The sequence below is a fragment of the Corvus moneduloides genome, chromosome 33 (genome assembly GCF_009650955.1).
Source record: "Corvus moneduloides isolate bCorMon1 chromosome 33, bCorMon1.pri, whole genome shotgun sequence".
Taxonomy (NCBI): Eukaryota; Metazoa; Chordata; class Aves; order Passeriformes; family Corvidae; genus Corvus; species Corvus moneduloides.
This window is the reverse complement of record NC_045508.1, coordinates 920,136-937,330: the sequence shown is the minus strand read 5'-3', so window position 1 is coordinate 937,330 and position 17,195 is coordinate 920,136.

The window sequence follows — 17,195 nt, the reverse complement described above, 5'->3', positions numbered from 1 at the left end:
GCCCCGCCTTCCCCGTGGCCTGCGGCGCAACGCGGGTGCTCCGAGCCACGCAGCACGCGTGCGGCCGGGCCCTGCCGAACCGCAGGCGGAGCCGGGGCACGGCCCGGGCCGGAGAGCTTCCGGCGAGGCTGGGCGGGCGGCGAGCGCGGCCGAGCGTGAACGCGCCAGGCGGGGTCGGCCGGCGGCGCGATGGAGCACTAGATGGAGGCGGCAGCACCGCGCGGCATAAAATGGCTGATCGTCCCGCAGCCGCCCGCTCCGCAGCCCCTCGGCTGCTGTCGAGAAGGGCCCCGGCCCTGGCCGCGCCGGTGGCGAGGTGGCTCCGCAGCCCGCGGGCAGCCCTGGCGGGGCAGGGGAGCACTGCGGGCAGCCCCGGGGCCGCGCAGCCGTCTGTAACGCGCGGTGGGAGCCGCCGGGAACTATTTTACACCTCCCGGGGGGCTGGGGAGGAGCACGGAGAGCACGCGGCAGGTCGCTGCCGTCAGGGAAAAATTAATCCACGATGCCTGAGGTTGATGTCCGAAAAGGAGACAGAGGAGTCCCGCAACATTCTTCGACTACAGGGAGAGTCCATGGGGCTTTTCCCCTGGGGTCTGTCAAACGGTTGCGGGATGCAGCCCCCTTTTGATGCCAAGTTCCTGGCCACAAGGTCCTCTTCCTTTTCCCCACTGGCTGAGGTATTCGGGAGATACAGACTTCCGGAACTGCCTACTCTATGCCCCCCTCTAATATGCACCCCCCCTTTTGGCATCAAAAAGAAAGAAAAAGAAACCATTCCTAATGCTATTAAGTCTTTGTTGCCTTGCTCTAGATTCAGAAATTTAATACAGCCTTGATTAATCAACAGTCTCTGTTGATTAGTAACAGTTCTAGAGAACTAATCATTTCTTCTGTTACTTCACTCCCCATAAGTTCGTAGCCTTGTCTACAGGCCGATTCACACGGTCTGTTTGTAAAGACTCATCCATCTCATTCCTTTTAATCCCTCCTCTTTTTATTTGATCTGCATTTGTCTTTACAAACCTTAATTACCATTGATTTAATTTTTTCTTCTTGAGTCTTCTTGGCTTTTGCTATTATTTGCAGTGACATCCTTTTCTGTCCTTTTGTAGTCCTTTCTGGATCAGGTAGGCATGGCTGCTAGCGGCATCCCCTTGACCACCTGCTGAAAGAGCTGCACCCAGCATGGTGTCGCGCATGGTCAAAAGATTAGAGTTGCTATAGCATATAAGAGGAGAAATGGTATTCATTTAGCCCATAGCTGGCCAGTTAACCATGAAAACATGTCCCATTACCATCCTTTCAACATTTGGACAGGTCCATGAGCTGACGTTATTTCCTTTGTTATTTGTTTGACCACATTTCCGCTGTCATCTGCTTGCAAGCAGCAGCTCGAGTCATTGAATTTCCCACAAACTCCTCCTTCTTCTGCTGACAGATAATCTAATACCATCCAATGTTGAAATACCGCTTTCCTCATTGAAGTGGGCTGGTCAGCAAAAAGGTCAAGAGCTGTGGCTGGCTGGTTGGTAATTATTTCCGAGACAGCTTGTAACCTAATTATCTCATTCAAATGATAAATGGGTTCCCAGGCATCTGGGATTAATTCCTTAGCTTTCCAAGGGGCTGGTCCATTGTGTTGCGTAACTTGTTCTGGTGACCATTCATCTTTTCCCCGTTTTTGGGTGCTCCCTGCAGCCAAGGCTGCATCAGCTGACTGCTTTTCTCTAATTAAATCCTCACAGATTTTGATTCCTAAGTGATTTCCCTGAATTTGTAGTAGCAAAAAGAACAACAGTCTAATATACCCCATATACCATATCCCTGACCAGTTTGGAGGTAACCTGAGCTAAGCATGTTGGCCACAAATCCAATAATGTCCTTTCAAAGCCCGTGTTCCATTAGCAAAGGGGCCTTCCTACCCTTGGTCATCAATTGGTGGGTCAAAATACAGCAGGATTCCCAGGCCTAACGGTCCTCCAACAATAGCTGCCCCACCATAAGGGTCACAGTATTTGCATTTCCAAGCTCCCACACAGGGTTCCCATCTACATTTACATCTGCAAGTTGCTTGGTTGGATTTGGAGCAGAACTCACTAAAAGGCTTTGAGTTCCAATCCGGTGTTGCCATTCCCACTGATAATCACAAACAACATGTCTTCTACTTGTGGAATTTTTGTGGGGACAGCTTAAAAACAGGTGGTCAAAAACCCCCCTTGTCCCTCCCCATAGCTTTACAGGCTTCCAAATATTTTTGGTAAGAGCACCTTACGCAGCTACCATTAGTGAGCTGAACAGGTATTTGATTGCAATTGTCTTGATATTTGGAACAATTGTAAGGAGGGCAATTGGAGGGCCAAACCCAATTGTTTAAACCCAGAGGGAAAGTCAATTGACAAACGCCTTTTCCTACATAGACCCGCCCTGTCCTGTTTAGGCAATAAGTGCCTGTTGGAGAAGAATGAAGTGGCCATGGACTTCCTTCTTTGGCCCCAAATCCCATGCCATTGTGGCCCTCCCATTGACCCACCATTTAGGTTCAGCTGGGCTAGCCAACCATGGCCACTCTTCAGATCCTCCTGGCCCTCCACAGAGCCAGCAATTGCTAAGGTTAAAAACTTTTGCTACTTCTTCTCCTAAGGCTGCAAATTGATTCTCCCACTCCTGGCCTAAATTTAGCTGACCATATAAAAGTAGAATTATTAAGGAAAATGTTTTAATAGTGTGATCTAATTAGCTAGTCTAATTTTCCCGTTGTCTTCTGCCCCACCTGTGGCAATTGAAGACACAGAAACCACTTAACATAAAATAATCCAGCAAGTATTAGCCCCCCAGTGAGTGGAGATTCTAGAGGAGGGATACCCATAGAGACTATTTCAGCAGATGGTCTGTGGGTAGGCACTCAGGGCTTCCTCTGATGTCGAAGCACTGGCTACTGCTCCGGCCCACTCCTGCAGAGTGTCAGTCACAGCCTCCCAGCCTTCTCCTCCAGCTGAGATGTGCAAATCTCTGAGGCTTCAGAGACCTTGACCCGAGAGTGACGGGTTCACCTGTGTTCAGCTGTCTTGATGGCTGTTTCTGTCGTCAAGAAACTTGGAATGGGCCACGCCATTTCACAACCACTGGCGCTTCTTTCTACTCCTTAACTAGGACTCGATTGCCCTGTTGGATGTTACAAGCAGCAAAGTCCAAAGAAGGCGGGGCTTGTGCCAGCTGACCTTCCTGTTGAAGGGGTTTCGCAAGAAGCAGTATCCTGGCCACAGATGGTTTTAAATATGCATCGCTTGCCTCTACCCCCCCACTAGGTTGAGAATTATCAGGGTAATTCATAACAACGACGGAAAGGGGGATAACTGAATCTCTCTTCCGGATCGGGCTCTCATTCTCGCCAAAGCCAATGTCCAAAGCCCTACCCATGGCATCTTGGTTTCTATTAGCAGCTTCAAAAGCTGTTTATCTCTCTATTCATTGTTTTCTACCCGAGCCGAGCTCTGGGGGTGCCAGGGCCTATGGAGGTTCCATTGTGTTCCTAAAGAAGCCAAAAGCCCTTGAAGGATCTTTCCTGCAAAATGAGTTCCCCTATCTGAGTCTATTGCTTCTACAATGCTGTATCTTGGAATGATTTGTTCCAAAAATGCCTTAATAACTGATGCTGTCGTTGCTGAAGCAGTTGGAAATGCTTCTGGCCACCTTGCTAGCTGACATACGATTACCAGAAGATATGAAGCCTTCCCACTTGGGGCATGTCAGGGAAATCCACCCGGCATCTTTGGAAGGGACATGCAGCCCAAGGCCTCCCTCCCCTGGCAAGTTACTTTGTAAGTTGGCTGTTTGCTTTAGCACAGATCAAGCAACCTTCAACAGCTCGTTTTGCCAGTCTAGAAAGACCCCCAGCAACATCCAGCATGAGGAAGGCTTCTGCCAATCCTCAGGAAGTGCAAGGACTCTCTTCACGGAGTTCTTTTAATATTGGTAGGGCCAAAGCTTCTGGTATCTCTTGTTTGCCATCCCTTGTAAACCAATTCTTGCCTTTTTTCTCTGCCACACGGCTTTTAACTGTATCTCGAACTCCTCTGGTAGAAAAGACAGCGTCTCGGGCAGTGATGGAGTCGCTGGGAGCAAAGGGGGCATCTTGGAGAGTTCTGGCAGAAGTGTTGCTTTCTGAGTTTCTTCATCCACCAAAAAGGAGACACAGGAGTCCTGGAACATTCTTCAACTACAGGGAGAGGCCATGGGGCTTTTGCCATGGAGTCTCTCAACTGATTGCGGGACGCAGCCCCCTTTTTATGCTAAGTTCCTGGCAGCAGCACCCTCTGAGGTACTCAGGAATTACAGACTTCCAGAACTGCCTACTCTATGCCCCCCTCTAATATGCACCCCCCTCTTGGTATGGATAAGGAAGAAAACGGAACTATTCCTAATGCTATTAAGTCTTTGTTGCCTTGCTCTAGGTTCAGGAATTTAACACGGCCTTGGCTGAGCAACAGTCTCTGTTGATTAGTAACAGTTTCTGGAACTTTCTTCTGTTACTCCCCTACCAGTAAATTCCTAGCCTTGTCTAAGGACGGATTCCCACGGTCTCTTTGTAAAGACACATCTATGTTACTCCTTTCACTCCCACACCTTCTTGGAGGTGGGACGGCTCCCCCTGGCACAGCACCTGGCACAAAACCCCCGTATGCGCACACACACACCTGCACTTACCCTGCACTCCGCTGCACGCACACACACACACACCCCTCCCGCACACTAACACCCCCCTCCACATCCCCACCATGCTACTTGCAGTGGCCCCGCCCCTGCCATCCCAGCTGGCTGGCAGCGCCCACTCCTCACATGCTTCCCCATGCCTTGCATTTCCTTGCTGCCCCCTCTGTAGCCTTCCCTCAACCTGCCTTTTCTCCCCTGCCTTGCATTGACTTGCTCACCCATCCCCCACCTGACTTCCTTTCACAGTCGTCTAGGTCTGGTGTCACCTTTCCTTTTCCTTCTAGGACCCTCATTGCCTTGCCTCACCTCGCCTCGCCTTGCAAAGCCACCACTTGCCTTGCCCTGCCCTTGAAGCCCTCCCTTGCCTTGCATGACCTTGCTCACCCCTCCCCCACCTGGAATCCCAGACCCCTTTTCAATGACATTTCATGGCCTTGCCCTGCCCTTTCTGCTCCTCCTAGGAATCTCAAAGCTCTCAAGCATCTCCGGTGTTTCAGGATCACAGGAGAGGAAGACCAGGGGAGGACGCATGTTGCCACACTCATCTCTATGGGCAGCCTTTGTCTGGGAGCAATCCTTGCATGTCTTGAATCTTGGAAGGGCAATTCACATTTTGCCCTTGAGCTTGGGGACCAGAATGAGAGTTCTTTTGCATACAAAGGAAAGCAGGTAGCTCAAGTCTTTGAGGTGCAGAGGAGAGATGACCCACGCGGGATCAAGGCCACACAGAGCACTTGGTCCTGGCCACTTTTGTGTACCAGCAGTCCTTGAATGTACTTCTCACCTACCTTGCCTTGGCAACACAACAGTTTCCTTGCCTTGCCCTGCTAGCCCTCTGTAGCCCTCTGGAGCCTTGCATTCCTTTGCATGGCCATGCCCCACCCTTGACCTGCCTACCGCTTTCCTCCAGGGCCTTGGCTTGCCGAGCCCTTCCTGTTTCTGCCTGGCCTTCCCATCAGTGGACTTTCCTTCCTACGGCCAGCCTTGCCTCTAACTTCTGGGCCTTCTCTTGCCTACCACTCCATTTGCTTTCCCCTCACTGCTCTGGCCTTGCCTACCTCTCCCTTGACTTGCCCACAATTGCCTGCACTTGCTTTGCAGCGCCTTGCCTGCATGGAAGGCAAGGGCAAGAGTGGTAGGCAGGGCAAAGCAAAGCCAGCAAGTTGTAGGTAGTGCGAGGCAAGGCAGACGTAGGCAAAGGAAGCAGAGCAAGGGTAGCTTAAGAAGAACTAGACAAGGTGCTGAAGGCAAGGCAAGGCCAAGAGACTCGGAGTGCCTTTCCTTGGGAAGGCAAGGACATAGCGCCAGTGTTGCTGGAGCAGATGTTAAGGTACCATGGGGAGGAATAGTCCAGCAAGACATTTCTCTTCATTTCTCCCTGGGCGGGTAGGGGCAATTGTTGGACATCTTCAATCCTGGAGGTGGATCAGTGGCTGGATGTGTTGTATTTTGGAGGAGGAGATGCCGTTTCTTTGGAGATGGGCTTGTAGTTGCTCTCTTTGGCAAGGAAAGCAGGTTTGGATGTGCACATCAGGTGCTCTTAGGGATTTTAAAGGCTTTTCCCAAGAGGCAGAGCTCTCTCTGGCTTAGAGCTGTTGAACTGTCAGCGGGAATGCAAAGGCCAAGCTTGTGAGCCTTTTGTCCTGGTGCCTTTAGTGTGTGAGCAGTCGCTGGTGCCGTTGTCTTTGGATCCTGACTCTGGAAGAGGGAAGGCTTAGGATGGTACCTAGAGCTGAGAAGGAAAGTGCTGAGAACAGCGTGTGTGCTGCTGGTTTGAGGGGTGCAGTTGAAGTTGTAGGCAGCAAGAGCTTCCTCAGCTGGCACTGTTTTGAGCTCTGCTTTTGCCAGATGGTTTCAAGTTGGTGGGCAGAATCTGTGAGAGGGAAAAGATTTGTTTGGGCCAAAGAGGTTTGTCTGGCTCTTAGAGTGTGGTGTAAAGAAGAGTCTGCTCTTGGAAGGGGAAGATTAGGGAAATCTTTTTGTCCTGACACCGTTGATTTGAGAGCAGGGAAGTTTCCAAGTTGCCTCTGCCCTTGGGGTGCTTTCGAGCGGGGCTCGCAGTGATTCCTTCTTCTGCAAGTGGGCAGCGCTATCGTGTGCTTGTTTCGATGAGCGCTGACAGTGCCCAGGAAAAAGCCAAGCGCTTGGCTGGCGCGGCCCCAGTGGTGTGCGAGCAGTGGGTGGAAGAGCTCGGCTGTGCATCCTGCCTCTTGGAGACATAAAAGAATGTGATCCTGCGCGTAGCGGGGAAGCAAGAGGAATCTTTTCATTGTTGGCTGTGCAGTTTCTAAGCGGCAAAAGTAAAGGCAGTTCCAGCACGGCCTCTTTCTTTCAGAACTTTTTCTGTGCCATCATGAACATGCTCAACATGGAACTCGCACCCACTGAACTGCATCAAAGGTCCTGGAGATACGCACTTTCCTTCAAGCTCTAGATACCATCCTACCATCCTACCTAGGTACCTCCACCTCTGGCGGATCCCAAAGCCCTTCCAAACATCCAGTAGCTGCATGCAGAGAACAAGTGCTGGAACAAGGCGTTGGCCTTCATAGTCCCTCTAAAGTCTGTAAACTAGGCGAAACATTCCAGTGACCAGCACTTTCCTTCGCAACTATATATAGAACATCATTACATTCTCTCAAAGTGGGTTAGTCCACCCTTGAAGCACAGCGTTTCCAGCCACAGTTCGGACTGAGAGATGGGCCAGGTGAGAAAGCATTTGTTGACTATCCCTCGTCTCTGGAAGACTTGATACTCGCAGCGCAATCACGTCCACACACCTTCAGCGTGGCCAAGTTCAAGCAGCTCACAGAGATGGGAGAGTCAGGAAAGAAGACGTTCCAAAAGTACCGTGTACTTACAGCAGCATTAAAACTGTGCACAGCAGTCTACAGCACTGTAGACTGCGACTTCTCTGACAGACGTGCCATCCCATTGTTGGCTCTCACAGCTCGGTTGCTAGCTGCTCTCCTGAAGAAAAGAACTAGAAGGAAAAGCCAATGCTGGGCTGCACCTTCCCCTTGCCTCACGTAAAGCCACTTCAACTCCCCACTGCACTCTCTACTTCCCCTCTCCTTGGCATCGACCACTGTGTTTTCTGCATCTCGGAGCCTAAAGGTAAGCGCCAGTGTTTCCAGGGATGGTTGGAAGAGGAATAAGTTGTAGCACAAGTAAGTAGCTGTTGTTGAACTTCCTCCTCTCAATGCTAACGTGAATTCGGCAGGCAGGCGAGCGCCAGCCATGCTCCTTTCTCAGTTTGTATGCGGCAGACACGAGCCCGGTGCTCGGCGCCTTCGTTCGGCCTCTTTAGTAGCCATGTCGCGCTTTCATTCTGCCGGAGTCGAACCATCGTCTATTTCTCGCACAGAGAGCACAGTGCCGGCAGCGAAAGGCTCCAGCCCACTGCTTCTGCCGACACACGCCTGGGCTATGCACTTTGCCTCTCAGCGACATACAGCAGCACATTCGGTCTAAATGTAAAGGGAAAGATTCTCGGCTACGTCTGGCACAGAGAACAGTTTTAGGTTGACAAGCTTACCCAGAGCTTTACTCTGACGCATGGAAACCTGTATTTGCACCACATTCCAGTGGTAGCCCTCTTTCTTTCGCAGCCTGCACAGTGCCGGCAGATCGCCGTGCTCTCTGCACCTGCCTTCTCAGTTCCAAGTACCACCGCGCACATTCGAGCCTTGCAGGGAGCAAAGACGCGGATAGTCGTCTCGCAGAGAAGACCGTGGCAGGATGAAAAGATGTTCTTCCTCTCTCCTCCTCATTGCCCAGAGTGTGGTGCTGTGTTGAAAGCCTTGGATAGCGAAAGGCTAATCCAACGAGTGCTTCCCTCCTGACGCATTTCGCTGAGCGAGAGCTACACGGACAGTTTGGACTCTGTGAAACAGCAAGAAAATGATTGTACGTTGAGCTGAGGAAAATCCGTGCACAGCACACTGTGGATGCGTGCAGTGTTCACACTGACGAGCGGCAAAGCTCAAAGGCATCGCTGGGCTTCAGTTCTGCCCAGACCGCAGAAGGAGAAGAACGAAGCAGCTGGGCACCGGGTTCATGTACTCAGTGGACCGAATTTCAAATTGTCCAGCCAAGAGCTGCTTCACAAGCAGATTCAGCTGAGAATGCTCTGGCTGCATCACAAAGTAAGGCGCAGCCGTTGCACTCCTGGACACTACCTGGCCAGAAGCAGGTTCTTACACCTTCAATGCTGCAGAGTCCATGCAGCTCGAGCACACCCAGAAGGACGCGTCCAGAAAGAAGGTGTTCTTCAAGTACCCCCCTCCTCCAAGTATCCTTGAAATGGAGCACAACACACTGCGGCTCGGCAGCTTCCTTCTCAGATGGACGTACCGTCACATTATTCACTCTCGCAGCTCCGTTGCCCACTTGCAGCAGCTGCTACCAAAGAAAAAGGCTCCAGAAGTAAAAGCCACTGCTGGGTTGCCCTTTCCCCTTGCCTCATGTAAAGCACCAGAAACTGTCCGCTGCACTCTGTATTTCCATTCTCCGCCGCATCTACCACTGTAATCTCTGCATCTCGAAGCATAAAGCTCAGCACAATTCTTTCCTGGGAAAGTTGGAAGAGAAATAGGTAGCAGCACAAGTAGCTGCAAGTTGAACTTTCTGTTTTCAACTGCTAATTTGAATCCGCAAACAAGCGAGTGGCAGCCACGCTTCCTCTTGCAGCCTGTGCGATGCACACACCAGCTCAGTGCTCTGCCTTCATTCTTACGCTCTTCGTACCATGTGGCGCTTTTCATTCTGCCGGAGTTGAACCATCGTCTACTTCTCGCACAGAGAGCACGGTGCCGGCAGAGAAACCTCCAGAGAAACGCTCCGGGTTGCTGATTCTTCCGAAACACACGTGGGCTATGCACTTTCCTTCGCGGCACTGGGTAGCACCATATTAGGTTTGCGTTGTAGCCTGAATCTTAACGGAGAGATTCTCAGCTACGTCTGGCACAGAGAAGAGTTTTAGGTCAACAAACTCACCCAGAGCTTGCCCCCGACGCGTGGGAACCTGTATTTGCACCACATTCCAGTGGCAGCCCTCTTTCTTTCGCAGCCTGCACAGCACCGGCAGATCGCGGTGCTCTCTGCACCTGCCTTCGCAGTTCCAATACCACCGCGCACATTCGAGCCTTGCAGGGAGAGAAGACGCAGATAGTCGTCTCGCAGAGAAGAACGTGGCAGGGCGAAAAGATGTTCTTCTTTTGTCCTCCTCGTTGCTGGAATTGTGGTACTGTGCTGAAAGCGTGGGCTAGCGAATGGCTAATCCAGCATGGGCTTCCCTCCTGATGCATTTGAAGGCCAGCTGTGGGGCATTTTTGGGTTATTTGAGGGGTATTTTTTGGGGGGTTTTGGGGGGAGTTTTTTTGGGTTTTTGGGGTTATTTTGGGATTATTTTGGGGTTTTTTTGGGGGGTTATTTTTGGAGTATTTTTGGGGGGGTTTTGGGGGTTTTTTTGGGGGTTTTTTGGGGGATGTTTATGGGGTTTATTTGGGGGGTTTTTGGGGGGTATTTTGGGGGTATTTTTTGGGGTTTTTTGGTTGTTATTTGGGGAGTTTTGGAGGGTTTTTTTGGGGTATCTTTGGGGTTGTTTTGGGGTGCTTGTTTGGGTTATTTTGGGGGCATTTTGGGGGTTTTTGGGTTTTTTCAGAGTTTTTTTTGGGGTTATTTTGGGGTTTTGGGGTGTTTTTAACATCCCATCCCCTAGCCTAGTGTTCATCAGCAGTTCTGGGCTGGTTTTGCCCATTTTTGGGCGTGGCTTAGGTGCAGAGTGGGCGTGGCTTCGCGCGGGCTGGGCGGGGCCTCGGAGCGCAATGGGCGTGGCTTCGCGCGGGGTGGGCGGGGCTTCGGCAGAGTGGGCGTGGCTTAGGCGGGTGTGGGCGGGGCTTAGGTGCAGGGTGGGCGTGGCCAAATGGACGCGTGGGCGTGGCCAAATGGACGCGTGGGCGGGGCTTAGCTGCAGGGTGGGCGGGGCTTAGCTGCAGGGTGGGCGGGGCTAATGGGACGCGTGGGCGTGGCCTGTGACCGAATGGGCGGGGCTTGGGGCGCTGTGGGCGTGGCCCAGCCCTGGCCCCGCCCCCAGGGGTGCCCCCCCCCCCCCCCCCCCCCCCAGGTCGAGGATTATTTCGGCATCGGCAACAGCAGCTCGGGGCTGCTGCAGACAGGTGAGGCCCCGCCCACCGCCGGGGATTTGGGGGGTTTTGGGGGGGATTTGGGGGGTTTTGGGGGGTTTGGGGCTTTTTTGGTGTTTTGGGGGGGTTTTTAGGGTATTTTTGGTTTTTTTTTGTCACCCGGCCCCTCCTCGGCCCCTCCCTCAGTTTCCGTGCGCCATTTTGGGTGGATTTTGCCCATTGTTGGGGGTTTTTTGAGGATTTTTGAGGTTTTTTTTGGGGGTGTGGGGTTATCTTGGGAGTATTTTGGGGGGGGTTTTGTGGGGTATTTTGGTGCGATTTTGGTGGTATTTTTGGGGGGTTTTGGGGGGAGTTTTTTGGGGTTATTTTGGGGGGCTTTTTGGGGTTTTTTTGTCACCGGCGCCTCCTCGAGTGTCCGTCCGCCATTTTGGGCAGGTTTTGCCCATTTTTGGAGAGTTTTTTTGGGTGATTTTGGGGGGTTATTCAGGGGTTTTGGGGTTTTTTTGGGTGGGGGTGTTGGCAATTTTGGGAGGATTTTTTTGGGGTTATTTTTGGGCTATTTTGGGGGGTTTTTTTAGCGGTTTTGGGGTTTTTTTGGGCGTTTTTTGGGGGTGTTATTGGGGGGAGTTTTTTGGGTTTTGTAGGATTTTTTTGGAGGCCCAGAGGAGTTTTCCTGTTTGTAAGGAAAGAATGGAAAAGCCTGAGCAGGTTTCCTCAACAACAAACCCTACATGCTCAGTCCAGGCTGCCTGGAATGATGTCCCCTTTCTACAAGGGACACTGTGAGCAGGAATGATCTCTGGGAGCAGAATTCTCGCAGTCTTTCCACTGAATTCTCTGTCCCTGTCCTTTGCCTGGCTCTCTGTTGCAGATGGAAGCTGCTGCTGCCTTTCTCAGCTTGAAGCCCTCTTTTGATGCAAGCAGGTGCTCCCAGGTGTGTTCAGCAGCTGTTGCTCAGTGTTGATGCAAAGCTTTTGTGTTCCTCATGGAAGCAAGGAGCCATTGTGACACTGCAGGGGCTCATGGGGTCAAGGAGACAATTGTGACAGTACAGAACCTCCTAGAAACAAGGCTCCATGGTGACACCGTGGGGAATCATGGAATCAAGGAGCCCCTTGTGACACAGAGAGGCCGCCTGGAAGCAATGGTCCATTGTTACACTGCGGATTCAAGAAGACCATGGGGACAGCACGGAACCTCATGGAACCATCCGTCCATTGGGACACAGCGGGGCCTCATGGACACAAGGGGACCATTGTGGCAAAGCAGGGCCTCATGGAAGCATGGAGAGCATTGTGACATTGTGGGCAATCATGGAAGCATGGAGAGCATTGTGCCACTAAGGAAACTGATGGAACCAAGGCGATCACTGGGACACAATGGAAGCACATGGAATCAAGGCTCCATGATGACTTTGGAGGGCCTCATGGAGCACAGGATCCATTGTGACACAGCAAGACCTCGTGGAACCAAGGAGCCTTTGTGATACTCCAGATGCGCATGGAAGCCAGGGTGCACTGAGACACAGCGGGGCCTTGTTGGAACCAAAGACACCTCTGCAAAAAGCAGGGTAGCTCACAGAACCAAGGAGTCCATTGTTACATTGTAGAAAATTATACATTACATTCTAGAAAACCTATGGAAGCAAGGGGCTATTGTGACACAGTGGGGCCACATGGAAGCAATTGTCCATTATGACAATGTGGATCAAAGGTGAGCATGGTGACACTGCGGAACCTCATGGAAGCAAGGAGCCATTGTGACACAGTGGGGCCTCATGGAATCAAGGAGACCATGGTGACACAGGTGATGCACATGAAGCCAAGGAGCCATTGTGACCCAGTGGGGCCTCATGGAATCAAGGAGACCATGGTGACACAGGTGATGCACATGAAGCCAAGGAGCCATTGTGACACAGCGGGGCTTCTTCCCTTGAGCTCTGCAGCTGGCTGTCCCAGCCCACGGCACCATGTGCCAACTGCTCTCCTTAGGGCTCTGCCTGCACACAGGCCCCGAGGAGTTTTCCTGTTTGTAAGGAAAGAATGGAAAAGCCTGAGCAGGTTTCCTCAACAACAAACCCACATACTCAGTCCAGGCTGCCTGGAATGATGTCCCCTTTCTACACGGGACACTGTGAGCAGGAATGATCTCTGGGAGCAGAATTCTCGCAGTCTTTCCACTGAATTCTCTGTCCCTGTCCTTTGCCTGGCTCTCTGTTGCAGATGGAAGCTGCTGCTGCCTTTCTCAGCTTGAAGCCCTCTTTTGATGCAAGCAGGTGCTCCCAGGTGTGTTCAGCAGCTGTTGCTCAGTGTTGATGCAAAGCTTTTGTGTTCCTCATGGAAGCAAGGAGCCAGTGTGACACTGCAGGGGCTCATGGGATCAAGGAGACAATTGTGACAGTACAGAACCTCCTAGAAACAAGGCTCCATGGTGACACCGTGGGGAATCATGGAATCAAGGAGCCCCTTGTGACACAGAGAGGCCGCCTGGAAGCAATGGTCCATTGTTACACTGCGGATTCAAGAAGACCATGGGGACAGCACGGAACCTCATGGAACCATCCGTCCATTGGGACACAGCGGGGCCTCATGGACACAAGGGGACCATTGTGGCAAAGCAGGGCCTCATGGAAGCATGGAGAGCATTGTGACATTGTGGGCAATCATGGAAGCATGGAGAGCATTGTGCCACTAAGGAAACTGATGGAACCAAGGCGATCCCTGGGACACAATGGAAGCACATGGAATCAAGGCTCCATGATGACTTTGGAGGGCCTCATGGAGCACAGGATCCATTGTGACACAGCAAGACCTCGTGGAACCAAGGAGCCTTTGTGATACTCCAGATGCGCATGGAAGCCAGGGTGCACTGAGACACAGCGGGGCCTTGTTGGAACCAAAGACACCTCTGCAAAAAGCAGGGTAGCTCACAGAACCAAGGAGTCCATTGTTACATTGTAGAAAATTATACATTGCATTCTAGAAAACCTATGGAAGCAAGGGGCTATTGTGACACAGTGGGGCCACATGGAAGCAATTGTCCATTATGACAATGTGGATCACAGGTGAGCATGGTGACACTGCGGAACCTCATGGAAGCAAGGAGCCATTGTGACACAGTGGGGCCTCATGGAATCAAGGAGACCATGGTGACACAGGTGATGCACATGAAGCCAAGGAGCCATTGTGACCCAGTGGGGCCTCATGGAATCAAGGAGACCATGGTGACACAGGTGATGCACATGAAGCCAAGGAGCCATTGTGACACAGCGGGGCTTCTTCCCTTGAGCTCTGCAGCTGGCTGTCCCAGCCCACGGCACCATGTGCCATCTGCTCTCCTCAGGCCTCTGCCTGCACACAGGCCCAGGGAAGTTTTCCTGATGTAAGGAAAGAATGGAAAAGCCTGAGCAGGTTTCCTCAACAACAAACCCACATACTCAGTCCAGGCTGCCTGGAATGATGTCCCCTTTCTACACGGGACACTGTGAGCAGGAATGATCTCTGGGAGCAGAATTCCCGCAGTCTTTCCACTGAATTCTCTGTCCCTGTCCTTTGCCTGGCTCTCTGTTGCAGATGGAAGCTGCTGCTGCCATTCTCAGCTTGAAGCCCTCTTTTGATGCAAGCAGGTGCTCCCAGGTGTGTTCAGCAGCTGTTGCTCAGTGTTGATGCAAAGCTTTTGTGTTCCTCATGGAAGCAAGGAGCCAGTGTGACACTGCAGGGGCTCATGGGATCAAGGAGACAATTGTGACAGTACAGAACCTCCTAGAAACAAGGCTCCATGGTGACACCATGGGGAATCATGGAATCAAGGAGCCCCTTGTGACACAGAGAGGCCGCCTGGAAGCAATGGTCCATTGTTACACTGCGGATTCCAGAAGACCATGGGGACAGCACGGAACCTCATGGAACCATCCGTCCATTGGGACACAGCGGGGCCTCATGGACACAAGGGGACCATTGTGGCAAAGCAGGGCCTCATGGAAGCATGGAGAGCATTGTGCCACTAAGGAAACTGATGGTACCAAGGCGATCCCTGGGACGCAATGGAAGCACATGGAATCAAGGCTCCATGATGACTTTGGAGGGCCTCATGGAGCACAGGATCCATTGTGACACAGCAAGACCTCGTGGAACCAAGGAGCCTTTGTGATACTCCAGATGCGCATGGAAGCCAGGGTGCACTGAGACACAGCGGGGCCTTGTTGGAACCAAAGACACCTCTGCAAAAAGCAGGGTAGCTCACAGAACCAAGGAGTCCATTGTTACATTGTAGAAAATTATACATTGCATTCTAGAAAACCTATGGAAGCAAGGGGCTATTGTGACACAGTGGGGCCACATGGAAGCAATTGTCCATTATGACAATGTGGATCAAAGGTGAGCATGGTGACAGTGCGGAACCTCATGGAAGCAAGGAGCCATTGTGACACAGTGGGGCCTCATGGAATCAAGGAGACCATGGTGACACAGGTGATGCACATGAAGCCAAGGAGCCATTGTGACCCAGTGGGGCCTCATGGAATCAAGGAGACCATGGTGACACAGGTGATGCACATGAAGCCAAGGAGCCATTGTGACACAGTGGGGCCTCATGGAATCAAGGAGACCATGGTGACACAGGTGATGCACATGAAGCCAAGGAGCCATTGTGACACAGTGGGGCCTCATGGAATCAAGGAGACCATTGTGACACAGGTGATGCACATGAAGCCAAGGAGCCATTGTGACACAGTGGGGCCTCATGGAATCAAGGAGACCATGGTGACACAGGTGATGCACATGAAGCCAAGGAGCCATTGTGACACAGCGGGGCTTCTTCCCTTGAGCTCTGCAGCTGGCGGTCCCAGCCCACGGCACCATGTGCCATCTGCTCTCCTCAGGCCTCTGCCTGCACACAGGCCCAGGGAAGTTTTCCTGATGTAAGGAAAGAATGGAAAAGCCTGAGCAGGTTTCCTCAACAACAAACCCACATACTCAGTCCAGGCTGCCTGGAATGATGTCCCCTTTCTACACGGGACACTGTGAGCAGGAATGATCTCTGGGAGCAGAATTCCCGCAGTCTTTCCACTGAATTCTCTGTCCCTGTCCTTTGCCTGGCTCTCTGTTGCAGATGGAAGCTGCTGCTGCCATTCTCAGCTTGGAGCCCTCTTTTGATGCAAGCAGGTGCTCCCAGGTGTGTTCAGCAGCTGTTGCTCAGTGTTGATGCAAAGCTTTTGTGTTCCTCATGGAAGCAAGGAGCCAGTGTGACACTGCAGGGGCTCATGGGATCAAGGAGACAATTGTGACAGTACAGAACCTCCTAGAAACAAGGCTCCATGGTGACACCGTGGCGAATCATGGAATCAAGGAGCCCCTTGTGACACAGAGAGGCCGCCTGGAAGCAATGGTCCATTGTTACACTGCGGATTCCAGAAGACCATGGGGACAGCACGGAACCTCATGGAACCATCCGTCCATTGGGACACAGCGGGGCCTCATGGACACAAGGGGACCATTGTGGCAAAGCAGGGCCTCATGGAAGCATGGAGAGCATTGTGCCACTAAGGAAACTGATGGTAACCAAGGCGATCCCTGGGACACAATGGAAGCACATGGAATCAAGGCTCCATGATGACTTTGGAGGGCCTCATGGAGCACAGGATCCATTGTGACACAGCAAGACCTCGTGGAACCAAGGAGCCTTTGTGATACTCCAGATGCGCATGGAAGCCAGGGTGCACTGAGACACAGCGGGGCCTTGTTGGAACCAAAGACACCTCTGCAAAAAGCAGGGTAGCTCACAGAACCAAGGAGTCCATTGTTACATTGTAGAAAATTATACATTACATTCTAGAAAACCTATGGAAGCAAGGGGCTATTGTGACACAGTGGGGCCACATGGAAGCAATTGTCCATTATGACAATGTGGATCAAAGGTGAGCATGGTGACAGTGCGGAACCTCATGGAAGCAAGGAGCCATTGTGACACAGTGGGGCCTCATGGAATCAAGGAGACCATGGTGACACAGGTGATGCACATGAAGCCAAGGAGCCATTGTGACCCAGTGGGGCCTCATGGAATCAAGGAGACCATGGTGACACAGGTGATGCACATGAAGCCAAGGAGCCATTGTGACACAGCGGGGCTTCTTCCCTTGAGCTCTGCAGCTGGCGGTCCCAGCCCACGGCACCATGTGCCATCTGCTCTCCTCAGGCCTCTGCCTGCACACAGGCCCAGGGAAGTTTTCCTGATGTAAGGAAAGAATGGAAAAGCCTGAGCAGGTTTCCTCAACAACAAACCCACATACTCAGTCCAGGCTGCCTGGAATGATGTCCCCTTTCTACACGGGACACTGTGAGC